The sequence below is a fragment of the Lissotriton vulgaris genome, chromosome 1_1 (assembly GCF_964263255.1).
Source record: "Lissotriton vulgaris chromosome 1_1, aLisVul1.2, whole genome shotgun sequence".
NCBI lineage: Eukaryota > Metazoa > Chordata > Amphibia > Caudata > Salamandridae > Lissotriton > Lissotriton vulgaris.
Window position 1 is genome coordinate 844,353,309 of NC_141685.1, and position 20,457 is coordinate 844,373,765.

Sequence of the window (20,457 nt, forward strand, 5' to 3'; positions counted from 1 at the left end):
CATGCGTAGTACACCAGACAGGAGAATGGGACTCTCACCTCATGAGGTGCTGATGGGAAGAGCTATGAGGTTGCCATCCGTCCACTCAGCGGCCTTGCTGAATATCACAGATGATCTGATTCTTGATTACTGCAAAGGACTATCTGACGTCATCCATTCTGTGTCTCTTCAGGTGCAGACGGCAGAAATCCCGACTTCTAGAGACCTCTGTCACGACCTGTGTCCCGGAGATTGGGTTCTAGTACGGAAACGTGAGGAAGAGTTGCCTGGACGTCCGCTGGCGAGGGCCGTTTCAAGTCATCTTGGTGACGAACACTGCCGTGAAGTGTGGTGGACTGCCAAATTGGATCCACGCTTCCCACACTCGAAGAGTCCCAGTGCCCCTGGAAGAAACAGCTCCTCTCGTAGAAGAAAATCCAGCTGTGGAGGAAGATCCACAAGAGGGGACAAGTCAAGCTGTGGGGGCGTCTGAGGAGGCTGGTAACTCATCCGACCGAGCTGAGGGAGATCACAACGCCAGTGACTCTGAATCTACCTCTGAATGGGAAAGCTGCTGTGAAGGTGATCTCAACTCTGAAAGGGCTGAAGGCAGGGATGAGCAGGTTGTGCCGACGAGGAGCAGAGGAGTGAAGGGCACCGAGGCAAGTTGGCCTGAAAGACAGAAAAGGCTGAATGTGAGGCTGACCTCTGAAAGAGATCTTGCACCTTTATCTGAGGAATCAGACCCGGAAAGAGAAGGCCAAGAGTCAGAGGAAAAGGGTCCGAGGAGGTCAAGGAGGGTGAGAGTACCTTGCAGAAGATACGCCACTCCGGAGTGGACCTACCCTTTGACAAATGCCAGGTGTACTGAGATCCGGGAGGGTGAGGTCGGTGCTGGTGACCGATACGGCTCCTAATTATAAGTTGGAAGTGATATTGTTGGTGCCTGGACTGGAAATCGAAGGTTTACTGACAATCACTGTTCCTAACCCCCCTCTCCTAAGTAAGATAAATGACTTGATCTTAAATAGATTGACCTTTCCTACATTTGGCCCTGAAATACCTGCCTATGAATCAATAGTCCTTCACACGGAACTCTTGGATTACGTACTCTGTGCACTTGGAGAGAATCTTATCATTGATGCGCAGTAAAGTCTTTGTAAATAGCTGCTAAAATTACTTAGAGCCGAGTGGAAGAAGAAGAAATTTAGGGACATCCCTTTAGAGGACGGAGAAGGGTAGGGACACCTGAATACAAAATGGAAATGAAGATTTGAAAGGGGATCTCTGCTTCTAGGTGTGGTTCAAGAATTTCAATAAAGCCAAGCAAGAGACTTTGTATTGCTGAGACTTTGTGTTGCTGCTAGAATCGAATCACACTGTCTGAGACCATGGAGGCTGGGAACCCGACTCGTAGGGCAAAATGTATTATAGGTACACTAATAGGGTTAGTGATTTTCTTTATATTTGTAGTAGTTTTAGTTTCTTATTTAGCACCACAAGAGCAGGAAGCGGAGGTCAAGGGAACACCTACACCTACCACTCCTAGCCAAAAAGAGGTAAACATAGGAGCTGAGAAAGCTTTGCTAGTGGAAGAAAGCCGTAGATCACATGCTGATTTGTCCAAAGGAAACTTTGGGAAGAATGCTTATGCTAAATTGTTGTATGAGTATATTGATGCGATGGGAGCAAAAGATTGTTATGTGTGTATGCAGTTGCCAGCTTCAGTAGACGAGGGTATTAGATACCATCACCTGCCATTGACGTATGGAATTTCATGTAGTTTGCTACTTAGCATATTCTATGGGATATCTCATTTTGAATATTTCTTTTCGAATTATGATGCTGTGTTACCAGAAGTCCCAAATTATAAGCATCTGATCAAGTGGGATTATTATAAATCAGAAGATAGACTTAGATACTTTTTCATTCCAAAGAAAACCATAGATACCTCATATGCACACCGACACAACTTGACCTGCTCATTGACAGAGGTAGAGAAGAAGTTCGTAGAACAGGTTGAGGACAGATACCAAAAACAGAAGCAGTTACAGACGTCAGGTCAGGGTAAGGTGGATTGGACGGATGAAGAGCTTGGACATAAGTCAAAGGGAAGTTATGGTCGGATAGCCTTAGATGTGGTACAGAAAGGGAAGTTGTGTTTGCATAGGCCAAAGACGTATTACGAAAATGTGTATGTGGGCGAGACAACTTGTGAACACACTTTCAAAATAGAATATTACACCAAGGATTTCCTGAAGAGCGTAGTGCAAGTGATCCCTACGGTGTATTTTGTTTGTGGAAGAAATGCGTACGTGAGGTTGCCGGATAAGTGGTATGGGACATGTTACCTGGCGATTATCTTTCCTAAGATATATCACACTGAGGATTTTGCTCAGGTGGAGGGTGGCAAGTTGACAAGAGTGAAAAGAGGAGAAAGTGCTGGTGCAATAGATGTGTTTGGAGCTGCGATACCAATGCTGGGAGTGATCTTAAATGACGTAAAGTTACAGAGATTAGCAACAGTGGTGGATGAATTATCGATGAGTACGGCAAAATCACTGGTGTTGATCCATGGTGAGATGTTGTCGATACGGGCAATGGTTTTACAAAATCGCCTTGCCTTAGACGTCCTATTAGCAAAAGAGGGCGGAGTCTGTAAACTTTTAAAGGTTCAGGAATGGTGCACGTATATTCCGGACAATTCTAAAGATCTGAAGAAATATATACGCAACATTACTGCAATCCACTATGAAATTAACGATTTGACGCAAGAGAATACATGGGAGAAGGTTGGCAAGGGATTTGAAAGTGTTGGAAGTTGGTTTGCAAACCTGGGAAGAAGCTTTCTTAAATACATACTGGAGCCCCTCATCATTATAGTGGCCTGTGTGATTGGAATATGGGGTTCGTTGAGATTGTACAAATGTTATAGGTCCAATAGGTTGGCTAGATCAGTGAGGGTACAGGCACAGAGAATGGAGGAGTTGCAGGACTATCAATACCGAAGTTTAAGGGCATTAGAAATGCTCAGGCGAGGAAATGTTGCAACAAGTGCTGTTTAGATCGGTCCCTACCTTAAGGAATGTGGGTTGGTGGTGATGACACAGGTCATCAAAGGGGGGACTGAGAGAGCGCAAAACTGTGTTAGAAGTTGTAGGGGTGCATCATATTCACAAGTAATCCGCACCCACATATATAGGGGTTTATAATCATGTTTTGAGAATGACACAAAGCTATGAACTTATGTACCAGAATTTTACATAGCTGTAACGTAAGGTGCTTTTGAAATACTAATGCCATGTTAACCTAGAAATGTATTTGTGAAGTAATGCTAATTCAGTTAAAGGATGCTTAAATAGGCATTGATGTATTCTAATGCATGCTTAGTAATTCACTATTGTATTCATGTAACGACATAGAAGTGTTTAGTTAGAAAATGTATTCTTTACCTTGCTATAATTATGTAGGCCTAATGAACGAAACTGTTTGCCAATATTAGAGGGTGATATCTCGATAACGTGCAGAGGCCCAGGTGGGGACAGAGGATTGTGTAGGCTGAGCTAGGAATGTTTCTCTTAACATTAAATCATTAAACTGCCTTTTCCTAGAAGGTTGCCTTAGAGAATTAATTGCAAGTAGCATGTTAATGTGAATCGATTTATGTGCGTTCCTTTGCAGGTGCAAGGTTAACCAAAGATAGTAGAGAAGGGCCCATTGTGTATGAGAGTTAGGATGATAGTTTCAGACCTGGAGGAGTGGCTGTGGAATTTTAGGGAAGCAACTTCAAGAGGAGACGACTGTGGGACCAAAGGTCGTTTTTCAACAAACAAGGATGAAGACATCGTAATGAAGCCATTTTGAAAACTAATACTTTGAGAGGGGCGTCCCTTAGGGCGTGTCATCCGAATTGTGGGTTTCGTATTAGGGACAGCACCCTGGGAGGAGAGCAGAGCAGAAGCGCACGAGGGCGAAGAAAGATGCTGGGTAGGCAGAGAGCTTTATTATGCGAGATGAGTTCAATAGGCTAAGTCCGAATTAAGTGAGTGAACTTCTTCGGAAGTCACCACGGCTGACACCTTTGTTAGGAGAAAACCTGGTTATAGGGATGTCATTTAGTATAGTGTAGGGACAGATTTATCTAGATGTATTTCTTCTTTTCTTCCATGCCTACCAAGACCCAAATCATAGCAATTCTTGCAAGCCTGGTGGTCTTGGAAATCATACTGGTGTTGTTTCTTAGTCGACTGAGACTTTTCCGTAGAATTATGTTTGTATTAGTACCCGTATATTTACTGAATCTCTTACTGAGGTGTTTATATACACAATTGCTTTTGGCTTTATAATACATTTTCAAACTTGACTTTTTGTCAGTGGTTCTTTGGGGAAGGAGATGGAGGTAGTTTGAATTGACTTGTTGAAAAAGATTACCTTCTACACTCTATGACAGGTAAAAAGGTCTAATCAACCTGTGACGGGATTCTAGAGTTCTGATTCTGATTCTAGATTAAAAATTTCCCGCCTTTCCACTGCTGCAGTGCAGAGAACCTTTTTACTGATGAGACTGGTTGACCTGGATGGGATATGCCAATTCAGTAGATCCTTTCCCAAGTACGTAATTGGATGAGAGAGGAAATGTAAGTATAACATTTGGTTTAATTACTGGTAATCTTCAATGTACATGTTTACACGCTCTAGTATTTATGGGAGGTGGAGCTTTATCTGTGACCTACAGTCGTTGCTTAGACAATAGAAGGAAGAGTTGATGTTGAGTGCACCATTTACTCCCCACATGGGGGCATGGCGTATAGAAGAGTCATGATTAGAACTCTGGAATTGTTGTACTGCAAATTGTGTTTGAAGAAGGTGAAGCTTCCACGATGATTTAAAGATTTGTGACAATGAATGGAGAATCAGAGTAATTAAGTATGGTGGCAAATAATACAATATATAGAGGATACAATTATTGAGGCGTTCTGGTGACATTATAAACCATAACGTTGGTCACAGAATCGTTTCTTAGAAAATCTGTTTTCTTCAAAGTGCAGTGATTTGAATTAGAACGTTTTTGATTGCCTTGCATGAATACTTTGTTAAATAGACAATGGTAAGGGCCACAGAATGAATGCAATTCTGTGTCTGCAGTGTTTACCATATAATTATGAATGTTCTGCCCTTGCCACATAACTTACAAATTAACTATACAATTTTCAGATTTCAGAAAACATATTGGACCAAATGTATCAATGATCTGTGACACCCTTGCATCACGCAAAATGGCGCCAGAGCTACACAACTCATAACTTAGATTTACCAATCCACGCAAGGACCCCTTGTGAGGCCCTGAGTGGCTTGATAAATCTAGAGTAATGCAACGTAGCACAAATCGCTCTTTTGTGTAACTCTGCCCAAGGGAGGTGTTCCAGCTTCTTCTCGTTTTCCCTCTTTCTATGTGTGCTGCAGAAGAGGAAATCTATGTGTGCTGCATTCTGCAGCACACATAGAAAGAGGAAATGCTTCAGGGGATTTTTTGTGTAGAAAGGTGTTCTTTCCTGCACAAAAACAACCCTGCTTACATGCAGGCACCCTTGCACCATGTGCAAGGGTGCATGCATTGGCGCTGGGAAGCACATTGTGAGCCAACGCTGGGCGAAGGCACGAATGGGACGTATTATGCTAAATAAGGAGCATCCTTCCCTTCACCAGTCACGCTGCTCAGCAAGGAGGCTTGCTGAGCTGCTAGACTTTTTGATAAACATGTCACATTGTTCGCGACTACAATGAATGAAAATAATACTGCCACAGAATGTGCTTCATAAATGTCGTTTTTAAAAACATTTTTTTTATATATATGCAATAAACAAGAAATAATAAAACAGTGCAATACAACGCCACCCCCCACCCTCCACCCTCTGATCTAAAAATATACATTTGACACAAGCAGGAGGATCCATTTTCTCTTTAACAGTAATCACAGTTTTAAGTCCTCACTTCCCTACAAAGTATTACACTTTAAGACATGGTTCTGGCCTTGATAAAAAAAATATGCTTAAAGTGCATGTGCATAAAGTGCAAAGCCGTAAATCGTTGTGATACAAACTCTCTAAGATATGAATTCATTGATAATAAAGTGATCAGAGCCAATGTGCAAAATACACAATCTAACACAATCCAACAAGATCAGCGTAAACGGAGAAGACATTTGCCAGGTAAGGTAGAACTACCAGCATTTAAAATGCAAGAATACAGTACATCATTCAACATTTCCCATAAAACTTACATTTTTAGGATAAGTCCTTTATGTAAAAATAAGAAGAAAGTTAAAATGCAGCTCAACCAAACTCAAGCCTCGGTGATGATTTGCTACCTTCCCAGAAATGTACTAGTAGTTCGTCTGGTGGAGCCAACTTGACAGGGGTTTCCAGATGACTGAACCCCTCTTTTTTGGCCCGGATACCTTTTTTTGCATAAATTGCCTTTTCGAGATTGCAAGTGGCAAATAGTTCGGCCAACCACTGTGAAAATAAAGGGGGATTTGATCTATCCATGCCGATGTCATGCATAGCCTGTAAATTGTCCTGGCAACAAAAATTAGGGCCCCACCACTCTTCCAGTCGACAGTATCTTGTATACCCAGCAAGATGTTCATGGGGGTTAGCAGAATATGCCGTGTTAGGACTGCCCTTAGAATGTCTTGGATCGTGTTTAGCAATGGCCAAAGTTCTACACAAGTAGCAAACATGTGAACAGAGTCTGCGCTAAATTAAGCACATCTAGGTCAATACGTGTCTTTGCCTGTCCCCCATTTCGCAATTCTGCTAGGTGTATAATATAGAAAAAAGCCAGTTTTGTAAAACTGTGCCTGTAGCTTGGCAGATAACAGATCACTCTAAGCTGATCGCAAGGCTAGGTAAAAGACGTTATTAGTAGTGTCCAATTTTTTTTGCCATTTACTTGAAATTCTACGCGTGTCGTCAGACAATAGGTTATTCAGCATGGAATAAATACCCCCGATACGTGGCGTAGTAGGCTAGCATAGTCTGTCAATAAGATCGTTTTGGACGAACCCGGTGGACCCACCAGCATTACGTGCCAAAACATCCCTGATGGCAAGATATTTGAAGGCCTCATTATGGCTCAAGTTGAATTGGGTCTTAAGATCGTCAGAAGTCCGGATCCCTTCCGGCTGAGTACAAAGCCCTTAGTTTGAGTATACCCGAGTTGAACCAGTTTAAAAGATATGATCTCCTGAAAATGGGAGGCAAATTAGCATTATTGTTAATAGAAGTGTAATGTTTCAATCTACCTAACCATAACAGCTTACGAACGGTGGAAAAGACCTTCAAGGTTCCTGTCAGGGTCTTAACTCTAACCACATGTAGTATCCAAATTCAACTTGACTCCACAAGCACCCCCAGGCCTCAGATCCAAGTAGTAGTTCAAAAGAAGACGGGGTCCTGTTGTTAGAATTGAGGGTTGTTCTTGCAACAATATGGAACAAATCTGCAGGACAGTGGCCCAGTAGTATAATCTTAAATTTGGGAGCGCCCAGCCCCCTCTTTCACGAGGAACTGATAGAAGCTTAAACAATCTCCTTGGCTGAGAATATGCCCACACAAGTTGAGAAAAGAGACGTTCAAATTTCTGAACCATTACATTTGTGAATTCAAGGGGGATAGCTCTGAAGAAATAAAGAATTTTAGGGAAAAAATCATTTTAAGAACCTTACACCGGACCATTATGGTCAGATGTAAATTATTAATCCATTTAAGCACTCTCTTTACCAACAGAGGGTTCAGGTTTTCACAGACAATTAAGTCAGTGTCAGCCACAATGTTCACTCCTAAAAATTTTGCCCTGATGACAACTCTGCTATCCGTCCATTTAATGTCCTCATTTTGATGAGCTGAGTCTTTCCTTTATTTAATGTGTACCCAGAGATCTTCCCAAATCCTTGTGCCTCTCGCACTATAGCTATAATTGTTTTTTCAGGGTCCGGGGTCAGTAAGGCTAGATCATCCGCTTAAGCCATGATTTTAGTTTCTAGGCTGTAACTACTTGCAGCCAGGATATCTAGTGCTGCGTCAAACAAAGTGATAGTCCGCCGAATGTAGTCTATTGTGCCTTTTTTGGGAATGAACCTGTGCTGCCACTTGGAAACTAGATGTTCAATTTTGGAAGATATTCTGGACGCAAAACTTTTGGAATAGATTTTAGAATCTCCATTGCTGAGAGTATTTGACCAGTAGGAGCCCATTTCTAGGGGTGATTTATCTTTGTCTTGGGAAGAATATAATCTTCGCTGTCACCATTGATGTGGGTGGAAGAGCACCATTCAAGATTAGGACTACTTGGATCATAAAGAAGTCTATTAACTGAGGAGAAAAGAATTTATAAAATTCCACCGGAATGCAGTTGGAACCAGCCGCTTTGCCATCTGGTACATTTGATAGTGCCATAGCTATTTCCTCCCATGAGGGAGGATCTTCTAGTTGATCATGCTCCTCTGTGCTAAGTCGTATTAAATAAACTGCGTCTAGATAATTTTCAATCTCTTCCTGCCTAGATTCCTGTGAGCTGGTGCCCTCTTCTGTGTACAGGCCTTAATAAGACTCCCGAAAGTCCAGTCAAATTTTATTCGGATCGCAAGTGGTTTCCCCTGTAGGAACCTGTATAGAGTGTATCTCATTGGTGGTAACCTGCTGCCTAGTTCTGATAGCCAGCTGATGGCCAGTAAGCTCACTGCATTCATACATTTTCTTGCGTTTGGCGGACTATTTTGCAGCAGCTTTCTCATCTAGTATCAAACCTATTTTAGCTTTAATAGCTCTGGCTTCTAGTTGCACTGATTCGATTTCGGCCCGAACTGAACAGCCCCAGTTAGTTTCTCCTCTGCCTTTGCCAGCTTGGCCTGGAGCTCCGAGATCTGTGCTTTTTCTCATTTTTTTTTCTTAAGGGAAAACTCTAAGGTCTCCTCTTCAATGCATGCTTTCAGCGCATACCATACAACCATAACTGGGGCAGACCCAATGTTATTTTCAAGAAATTCCTGAATCCAGCTTTAATACAAGTCTGGTATCCAGTATCGTACGAAAGCGCTCTCTCAAAGCTCCAGGACGAGACTTCTTTGCGGGACACCAAGCCCTTTATATCTAAAACAAGCGGATTGTTATCCGACGGATATCGTGGGGCGATTTCGATGTCACAATCACAGATCAGGGAAGGCGATACCAAAAATAATCTAGCCTTGCTAAAGGAAGGTGAGGGGCTGAATAATAAATATAACCTGGCTGATTTGGTTTGAGATTAGCCCAAGCATCGATGAGCCCATGAGTATACATTAAGTTTCTTAGAGCTTGGTATACTTTTGGCTTCCGGCCTGTATAATTCCACTGGTTGTTCACCCTCCAGTTGCTGGATAAATTGATGCCAAGTCCCCACGCATAACAACTAGGAGAGGCCTGAGACTAGTTACCCAGAGATTCAATTAATTACTCCAGGATCATCAGCAGTTCTCCCATATATGGAAAATAAGGTGGGAGAAAATTCAGACATTAGCCGGCATTCTGCTATGACCCATCTCCCGAGAGAGTCGAACTTAATAGGAGTGGATTGTATAAATGGTTGCATTGGGTCAAGATCCCTACTCCTCTCACACTCGCTCCCTGTGTTGTCCCCCCAATTAAACTATATCCCATTGAATTTAAAAGGTGTACCTGTGATCCCTCAATATGTGTTTCCTGGAGGCAGACGAAGTCGGCCCCCAGTAATTGCAACCCTTGGGACACCTTCTGACTCTTCCGAGTATCGTTTAAGCCACAAATATTTACAATAACAATTCTAAAGCTGGTTGCATTAGTCATATTAAAGCGCTGCAAAGTTCAAAGAATAAAAGGCATAAGAATTACATCCCAAATACGTATGATGCCTGACCAATGCTCCAGGGCTCTTCCTAGCCCTGAAACTATCATTTACATTTTCTGTTTTTGTTTCCAAATACATGCTGAAAGTGGCAAAAAACAAGTAACTAAGTAAAACCCGGTACCCCCCACATGTCTCTCCTACTCTAATTTCTGACATGAAAGTGTGAGTAGCCCTGTTCACAATAACATTTAGTCTAGCAGGATTCATTAAGAATACGTGTGCACCCAGCTGCTGGAAAGGGACAAATAGCTGAAAAAGACGCCACCTCCGCTCAACCGTAGCGTGGCAAAAATGAGGCTTCGCAAAGAAAGACACCCCATCAAAGCCTGAATGAGAATTGGGTCGGGCCTGATCGTAAACTAGCTGTCTGAGCAGAAAACTCCCCTAAAACACCAAAAAGACCCTAGGTTTCTCCCCATATTATTGCTGCAATCATGCCATTTCTTCCAGTTAAAGGGAAAGTGATGAGCTCGCTGAACCTCATGTTCCCAGTTACATTCCTAGTGTTCTGGAAAGGCCCCTTGCAGGAGTTTCACAATATAGTGCCGGGGATCTTCTCCCTCTCCCCTTTTTGGAATTCCTTATAGGCGGGGGTTGTTCCGGCGCTGTCTGTTCTCCTGGTCTTCCATCTTCCACTTCACGTCTGTCATACAAGCACTTTGGGAAGAACCTAGATCTTTCAAGGCAGTGACTTTGGTTTCTAGACTTTCTGTGCAGCCTTCGGCCATAGTAACCCGATCACCTATATCGGAACAGATTTTGTTCAGCTTCTTCATGCCCCTTTGCAGTTTCTTGGCAGCACCCTTAGCGAGCTGTCTGTCTGATTGTACCTCTTCCTGGAACTGTTTGATCGAAACCAGTATGGACATTAAAGAAGGTTCTTCACTAGGTTCTGTAGTGACTCTTACATACTCACCAAAGGAAAAGGTAAGCTGAGTATCAGAATAATCTCATTTAAGCTGGCTGCGCCTCTTTGGCTTGCTACGCATACTCTTCTGTCATTGAACTGTTCCAGTTTCTTTAAGGGGGTTACTATCATTGTTATCAGATAGATCTCCATCACTTGCGCTGGATGAGCCCTCCTCCGGCGCGGAGTCAGAACCATCTGAAACTGAAAAAAGGTGTCCACCAGTAGATTCAGGGGTCTGAGGACCGTGAGACACTACGATAGAGTTGAGGTTGAGGGTTTGCAAAACCAATTGATTTTGATTTCAGCTTGTCAGAAGCAGAGTCCCCTGGGGCTAATGCGACTGTTGCGCTGGTATTTTCATCAGTGGAGGCCATGGGGGGAGCTGCAGGCTCCATCATATAGGTAGGAGATACAGTTCCCTCAGTTTCTGACAATTGACCACTGGGCTCATCCGCCTGAGCAGGCATCTGATTTTCCATTACAAGCACGGCCGGCAGATGCGAGTTGAACTCTCCCGGTTAATCAGAAAATGATGCACAGTATTCTCCCTCCCCCTCGGGAATTGATGCAATTTCTCCCTTAGGGACCGGGGGTTTTGCAGTAGGGAACAGTGTGACAATCGATGCCTTTGAGCTTGTACCCTCCTTAGAAGCTCCACCCCCCTGGTCTCCCCAGAATCCTTTTGTGGACCTCGGCCTCCTGTTTACCTTTCTGCGTGGTGTCCTGGGTCGACCCCTCCACATGACCAATCCCGGCACTGACAGGAACAGCTTTTGCCTTAGTCCCTCTTGCTCCTCGGAAGACATGTTCTGCCCGAAGTGAAGTTGAACTTCTTCAAGGGCCTGCACATCTTCCTCTGCTGATGTAAAGCAGAGCAGAAGAACGGCAGCTGACCAGAGTGCAAGGATATCCCAAGCCTTTTCCCCTGCAGTAACAGTCCATAAGCTACCAACAGTGTTGCCGGCACCAAAGGTGCTTAGCGAGTGGCGGCAGCCTTTTCCAAGTAAAACCAGTGCCTTGTGAAGATGCGTCCCTGATCAAGGCAGCATAGCCGATGGCCAAGTTTCCCTCACAGAGTGGGCGGCGGTGTAGCCGAGAGTTACACAGGAGCCATCTTGCTCTTCAACATCAATTTCATATTTTTGACACATAATTTACAAAAAAACCTTGACACATAATTTGGTCCTTCATGCTGAATAATTCCAATCCCAGTATGCCCAACACAGTGACTGAAGCGGTCATTATGATGATGAGATTTCCCATATTTTACTGTGAAATATTGATTTTTATACCACTGCATTTTATACAAAAAAAAGCAGCCAAACATGTGTGTGCAGATTCACTGCATTTTAGAAAATTGCAACCCAGGAAAACAACCAATGTTGCGGCGCAGCATTGCGTCAAACTGAGGCATGTAAGTACTAAGCTGTATTCTCCCCCCACTGCAATAGCACTTTAGTCTGCCATGTGTCAACACATGCACTACACCCAATCAGTGTCTGCATTCTATCAATCATGTTTTTTTACCAGAAAGTGACCATTCCAGTACAAAAACTATGCTCCAATACTTTTCCCATTTTGTATGTGTGACGTACAGTGCAGCACACATGCAAAGTTGGAAAAATGTGGTGAGTCTTAAAAGTTGTTCCACTGTTATGCTCGCTTTGAGAAAGCCTACGTTTTTGGCATCAAATACCAGTTTACCAATATTAGGCAAGGATTTGCGTCAGAGAAAAACCATGGGTGGTTGCATTGGAAAACCCCTATGCACCACCCATGAGATGCTTCCTTTATAAAAAAAAAATAGGGCAAAAAAGCTCTTGGTGTAATTTTGTGTTACTTTAGGCAACTTTTCAAAACAAATTTTGATGTGTGTTGGAAACATTGTGTCACTTTTGTGTAGCATGTTAGTAAATCTGGTGCGTAATGTGGAAGGGTTAGAAATGGGATTTCTGGCTAGCTGAGACTTGCGCCAAAGCGAGGCAGAAACCACCACTCTAGTCAGGATAAGGGACTTACACTTCTAAAATAACCCCTGCTCACCCCCTTGGTAGCTTGGCACGAGCAGCCCAGCACATCTTAGAGGCAGAATGTAAAGCATTTGCACATAACCAACAGTAAAACAGTTTCCGCACATCAAAAGGACACCACACCAGTTTAGAAAAATATCCAGTTTTTATGAACTTAAGACAAGACTAAATACGATAAAAATCCACAATACTATAATTAAAAGTTCACAGTTCAAAAAATACGCTGATTAAAAAGAGTTCCTTGTGTGGGTAGCTCCATCTGGGCTCCCATGGCGTCGTGAACAACAAATCCAACAGTTCTGGCTGGTCGCGGGGTCGCGGGTCAGCTACGGTGTTGGGAAGACCTGCAAACAGTACCTGTGAGAAATGCAGGGTGCTGAGACCTTTGAAGTCACTCGCGTTGTAGGTCGAGCTCCTCTCTGGTGGAATCAGGAGCGCTGGCGCCATCAGGCATCAGGTGCTGCGGTGTGAAGTGCAGCGGTGCGGCGTGCAGTGCCCCCAGGTTGCGGTGCGAGCAGCGGCTCACTGGTGGAGTCAGTTGGTGTCATCGGTGAGACCAGGGTCACGGTGCAAGATGAAGGCGGTGCTCGCCATGGTGCTAGCAGGCCACGGTGCAAGCAGCGGCATTGTCGTTGCTGAAGCGCTGTCGTCGGCTGACGAACTGGAGTCAATGGCACCGGCGTCGGTAGGCCAAGGCTGCGGTGCGGGATGAGGGCTGTGCGTTGTGTGACTTACGAGCGGTGCCCTCGAACCACGGTGCAAGCAGCAGTGTCGATTTCGACGGGAAGTGGCGGCGTCAGGCAGGCCAAGGTGACCTCGTGAAGCGATGCGGAGTGCGGTGCCCACATGTTGCTTTGCGAGGAGCGGCTTGGTGGCGGCGTCAACAGGTGTCATCGGTGAGACCAAGGTCGTGGTGTGGCCTTGCGGTGGTGCTCTCTGCGGTGCTCCAGCTTCGGCGTGAAGCGAGGCGGTGTGGAGTGCGGTGCCCACAGGTCGCGTGCGAGCAGCGGCTTGTTGATGGCGTCAACAGGCATCTTCGGTGATACCAAGGTCGCAGTGTTGCATTGCGGCCGTGCCCTTTGTGGTGCCATCAGGACACAGAGTCGGCAGCGGCATCGTAGACGTCGTCGAGTTGCTTTTCCTCTGTTTGCAGCACAAAACACACAGTCCCCAGTGCTGCGGGCAGAAGAACTTGAAGTCTTTATTGTTCCTGAGACTTCATGAACAGTGGGCAAGCTCTACCTCAAACCCTTGGAGAGACTCACAAATTGGATTGCAGAAAGCCCAGTTCAGGCCTTTCACTGCCCAAAACAGAAGCAGCCACTGCAGGTCAACCCACAAAGCACCAAACAAAGCAGTCATTCCTTTTCGTAGCTTCTCCGGCTCTCCTTCTTGGCAGTCTTCTTGTTCCAGATGAGTTCTAAAGTTCAGGGGTCTGGGACCCATTATTTATGTCCAAAAATCCTTTGATCTTTCAGGAAGAGGGTGGCTGTGCCTGGCCAGAACAAGTTGGGCCTTCTCTGGTGTGAATTCCTGGCAGGAGATGGCATTTGCCAGAGGCAGACCAGGCCCTACAAGGTGCAAGGACATCTCCTCCCCCTTCCCCCATCGTAGCCCAGGTCAATTCAGCCCTTTCCTGACCTACCTAGACTATTTGGAGCCCCTCCTGCCCCCCAGCCTTCTGTTATCCAAAACCCAGACAGGTAATCCACATTCCAGCAGAGGCACACAGGATGACTGAGCAAGAAAATACCCACTTTCTAAAATTGGTATTTTCAAACGCAGAATGTAAAAATCACCTTCACTAAAAGATGCACCTTTAGATTCTGAGTTCAGGCATACTAAACTTTATTTTCTTTCCAAATTCCCTCGGCCAGTTATGTTTATAAGATGTTAAAAACAAACCTCCCATTCTATCCTGTGGGGAACTGGTAGCCTTGCAATAGTGAAAAACAAAATTGGCTGTAATTCACTATTAGGACATGCCACACACGCCAGGGCATGTCCTACCTTTCACATACACTGCACCCTGCCCACAGGGCTTACCTGAGGGATGTCTGACATGTAAGAAAAGGGAAGGTTAGGGACCAGTCAGTGTGTGCACTGGCCTAGTCCACATGGCAGTTACAAACTGCACGCAGACTCTGCAATGGTCTGAGTTACCGTTTTCAGGGCTACTCACGGGGGTGGCACACAACCAGTGCTGCAGGCCCCCGGGTAGCATTTGATTCATCTGCCCTGGCACACACAGTGCACTTTACTAGGGGCTAACAGGTAAATCAAATATCCAATCATGGAACCACCAATCCATAACACAACTTACACAGAAAGCCTATGCACTTTAGCACTGATTAGCAGTGGTAAAGTGCCCAGAGTCCTAAAACCAACGCAAACAGTTCGGGGAAAAATAGGAGGAAAAAGCAAAAAGTTTGGGATAACCCTGCAAAAGGGGCCATTTCCAACAGGAAGTATGTTCAATACCTATATATTACACTGGCTAGTTACATGTTATAGCTTTAGTTGAATGTGTGTCTTCACAATTCTCCATTTCAACTGTCAATTCGTCTATACCACACTTAACCAGTATATCCTAATTGTTTTATGCACAGTTCTCCATTGGTACGATTAAAAACATTTCTAATCATGCTGCTATCCTCAAATAAATAATGAGATGGGAATCAGAGAGCTGGAGACAATTCCTCAACACCATATTGTCTCAGACCAATATGAACGAGAATAGTTTCGAGAGCATTTGCACAGCTAATTTAAAAAACAAAATGTTATCTTAGAGAATTAAAACATATTCTGTTCAAGCTAAAACAGGTGACTGGAAAAACTTAAAAATTAAGAAAGTCAGCTAGAAAGCATTTTTCTGAGCCAGTTCACGTCAACCTAACAGTTAGTTAGACAACACCATGAATTATTCACTGATTACTTTGATAAAGATGTAACCCACGGGCACAGTATAAATCCAGGCACAGAAAAATCAGTTTTCATCCTTTCTAGGGTGACAGCTTGACCGAAAATAGCACTTTTTAATTTGCAATGCTAAGGATTATCAAAAGGAGGTACAACATTGTTAATAAATAAAACAAATTACTAGAGCGTCCCTTTTAAAGAAAATATCCTTCAGAAATTAAAGTATCTAAAATGCAAAACCATGCATAATGTTTGTAGCAGAAGATGTTCTGTAATTGGAAAAATAAGCTGAAAGGACCACATGTGCCTACTGAAGTGTTCATTTATTGAACAAACAGGAAATATTGTAGTGTTTTTGTTCGTTCGTGCGGCAACTAGTACCTTTCCTGACCATTTTCAACTGCGAGTATGAGGGAGACACGGTTGTTAAATGTGTTTAAATGGCACTGCTATAGTATAAACAAATTTACTGTAAATCAGCCGCTGCATGACACTATTCATGAATTCACACAATATGTGTTTTGAACTTGCTTTAGGGGGCACGTTGTTGGACTGGTGTTGGATTTTAAGTCCAACACCTTCCCTACTGTTGCATAGAGTGGAGTTGGAATAGTAAGTTATACTATTCCAAAGTTCAGCGCCCACCCCCAAGGCAAGTCGTTGTAACGACTTGCGTGGTAAAGGAACGCATGGTAATGTCGCAGTCAGGGTAGAGACTGTGTTGTAAAGGCATGCATGTTAAATGCATGCAGGGTTCTGTCGGCACATCCAAAAGAGGAAATACTCGCATCACCTTAAAGGGGTCGAAGGTCAAAATTGAGGACAGACATATGTTATATTGTGTGTATTTATGTAATGCACTAATTACCCATGAGGTTATCCAAGCACTATACAGGTGAAAAAGCAGCTGCCTCTTTGTTGTGATTATTCGAAAAGCCAGGTCTTCAGATATCAACATGCACAATGATCGACTGCCACTATATTGTAAGCATATGCAGGGAAATTAGAGTAAATTTTCTGACTCTACATCTCTTTACCTTGATGTTATAGTGTAAATTTAAATTCTGGAGTAGATAATTATGCAGGTCGACATAAAAAAATCGATATAGTGTGACTCCATTGTCACTTGAGGCACTTTTTTTATCTAAAGAGAAGACAAGAAAGCTACAGTTTCTTCCCAACAAAATACTTTGTGACTTAAGAAATGTATTTATGTGGTGTGTGTGTATCACATGGACTAGTTTCTTGCTTTGCTTTGAGTTGAGTTTGGTTACTTTGTTAGATCAGTTATTATGTTTTGGCAACAACTACTTTTTACAACTATGGCTTTACTTTGGCAGTAATTACACACCTTACTCGACTGGAGCTCAGGCCTCCAGAAATTCAACAAAACACTAAGCCTACAATTACAAAGTTTGCCCTAAAATAAGAGAGGTAAATGTAAACAAGTGAGTTGTACGCATTTTAAATAGGGGTGTGAAACATTTGCGGAATATGTTTTTGTGAAATGTTGGGAACATTACGAAAAATTTTGCGTAATTATATTAAATGCAAATCTGGTATTTAGTGCTTTGTTTTAGCGTGAAATGCATCCTTGTATCAATTTTTGACACAGAACATATTTCAAGCTAAAAAAAAAAGCATGAAAAGCACGATTAATGTGAACAACAACCACTCATATTCTGGTTGCTTGCTTTGTTCCAAAGCTCCTGCGATATAATTTTGCCACAAATGGTTGTGCAAATATGCAACATGGTCTAATAGTGTAATTTTGGGAATTTCAGGAAACAAACATAATGCAAAATTCAGAAAATTATGCCACAGTAATTAAGATTTCGAATGTATGATGTTACAACACATACATTTACAGTGCATGCCTTTACAATGCAGTTTTTACATTCTTTAACATAGCATACCATTACAGTGTATTTTCAGAAACTACCTTTACAACGCATTCCATTACATCGCATTATACCTTTACAACGCATACCATTACAATTTAAGGTAAGTGTTGGATAGTGTAGGGGTGAAAATTACTATTCTAACGCCAGTGAGTGCACCAGTAGGATAAGTGTTGGATAGTGTAGGGATAAAAATTACTATTCTAACTCCATTGAGTGCAACAGCAAGGTAAGTGTTGGATAGTGTAAGGGTACTATGTGTTGTAATGGTATGCATTGTAATGACTTGCAATGTAATGCCTGCGTTGTAGTGACATGCATTGTAATGACATGTGTTGTAGTGACATGCAATGTAATGGCTGCGTTATAATGACATGCAATGTAAAGGATGTTGCGATGTAATGACTGCTATGTAAAGGTAGTGCGATGTACTGAATGCGTTGTAAAGGTTGTTTCCCACAATTTTACCTGGACCTAGTTTTAAGGTAAGGTAATCAAGTAGAAAAGCTCAATGTTCCAACTGGCACTACATATCAGCACATGATATATTCAAGATCGGTTACTCGCCAATTTCATTATCTCCATTGGTATGAATAAATAGCACTATGTAGAAGTTAATAAGCTAAGAACTCCTTTTTGAGATAGTGGTACCAGGGAAATACTGTGCACCAAGGGCCACATTATTTAAAAACAACTAAAAAAACTGAATCTGTAAGCAATCCCAAATGCTTGTCCGAATGGTATGGACAACCTGACAGAATTTCCCAAAGTACTGCACATATTTCTAGGTAAGCAGCCGTTTCCTTGAATCACTTATTTACAAAAAGCATACATTTACAGGTTATATTCAGTGCAATTTTAGGTGCTAGAGTACGGTAATGTAATCAAACAATGTGAATAACTAAAAACTTACATAGCACATAGTTCATATTGTGCACTCTTTATGATGGTAGCAACAATGTCAGTTTTAAGATGGACACAAAACAACAAATTTCCTTTTCCAAAATCTTTGGAGGGTGGTAAAACCTTACAAGTCACTATTTTCTATAGGGACAAGCACATTAATGTGAAGAGAGTTCTGCACAGGTGGCCAAATTTACAGAACTACTTATGTCGAATAACAATTGTTAGACAAGGGTAAGGTCACACACAACCCGTACTTAAGATTTGATATATATTATTTATTATTGATTTGTTGAAATGTCAGTACAGTACTGGAGTCAATTTATAGATACATATTTACTACAAACTTCAAAATTCACAATTTTTTTATTTATTTTTTACTTGCAACAAAAAATTTATTTAACAAACAAATTGTCGATGCAGCGTTTCGGTGATCTACAAAATCTGCACCTTCTTCAGGTCATTGTTGTTCAATACGAACACATCTAAAAAAAGTGTAAAATAACAATCAGTTAAATAAATGTACTGGATCATGTTTTTCTCACATCTAAAGTATTGTACATATATGTAAGCGTGGGCGGTAAATCTGTTTCGCGGGCGAATTTGCGGATTTTTGGCAATTTCTCGATCGGCGAGTCGCGTGAATTTGCCCAAAAATCCGCAAATTCGCAAGCTACGAATTAGTTTGCTTGGTCGCGCTTGAAAAATACAATATTGCGTGCGTGGCATTGACTTACCGTGATTCTGATTCCGCTTAGTTGTTTTTCTCCCGGTTTGCGTGTGCTACCCCATTTTCGATCTTGCTGCGTGATCGCGCAAGAGTTTTTCGAACCAATTACGTTATCGCGGCTTAACATCTTGCACAGCGAGAGTTTGACAACGCGAGTACGTCATAAAGGCCCGCGATCACGCATTGCAGGAGTAACCATTGGCGAACACGTAGATGCGGCGCGCAGCTGACTTCCGGCGGGAGATTTGAACCGCTCGCGTTCCCGAAATTGCAAAAATTGCAATTCTGCACAAGAAATCCACTGCAGGAAGCATAAACCTTGGGGGGCGGAGCTTGCCAGCGCCAATGGCGGTCGCTTAATTCAGGAGCTCCGCGCCATCGCACACATTATCCTTCAATAATCCTATCTCGCCGGGCCCTAGGGGCTAGAAATCGCACCATCAGCTTGCTAGATGCCTCCGGTCTCCTGTTCGGGTGAAATTACCCCCGATTGACTACTACGGAGCTTCCGGCGAGAGGCGGGACCTTGCGAGAGCTGGGACGCAGAGCCGCGGATCTGAGGTAGACGCATGCCGGCCAGCGTAACTCGACGTGCGGCGACGCGGTGGGGCTTGGGCCCGGCGGCTGCCATCGCTTTGTGAGACGGCCATAGGGATTTGCAGCGGGAAACGCTGAGGCGAGTGGCGGCCATCCTTGCCACTGGACACATCTGCGGGGTGCGACGTGGGGGCAAGGAGGGGGTCATTACGGCGGTGAGTGGGGGCTCTCTGTGACACTCTAGAGCGGCCGCCTCCCTCCCCCCCCGGCCTGCTCCTGCGGGAGGCACTCTTGGACACCGGCCCCCCCCTTGGATGGTGAGGAGCGGCTCACTGCGACCCGGGCTTTGATCCCTGTGCTGCGGGCCATGGTGCCCTCGAGGGCCTTGAGGCCCCTGCGTGCTTGCCTGAAGAGACCCTCGGTGGTGGGCGTGAAGTGACCGGACGAGTTTTCCTTGGGAGTATGGCCTAATCACTGCTGCTCTACATTCGGACTAACTCCACGAAGGCTGCGCTGTTTTGCGCCGAGGGTGAAGCTGCGACGTCTGACCTTGATTTGAAGGCGAAGGGAGGTCCTCACAGCTTGCTACACCAGCGGGGCCTGCCGCGGTCCAACGGCTCTGTA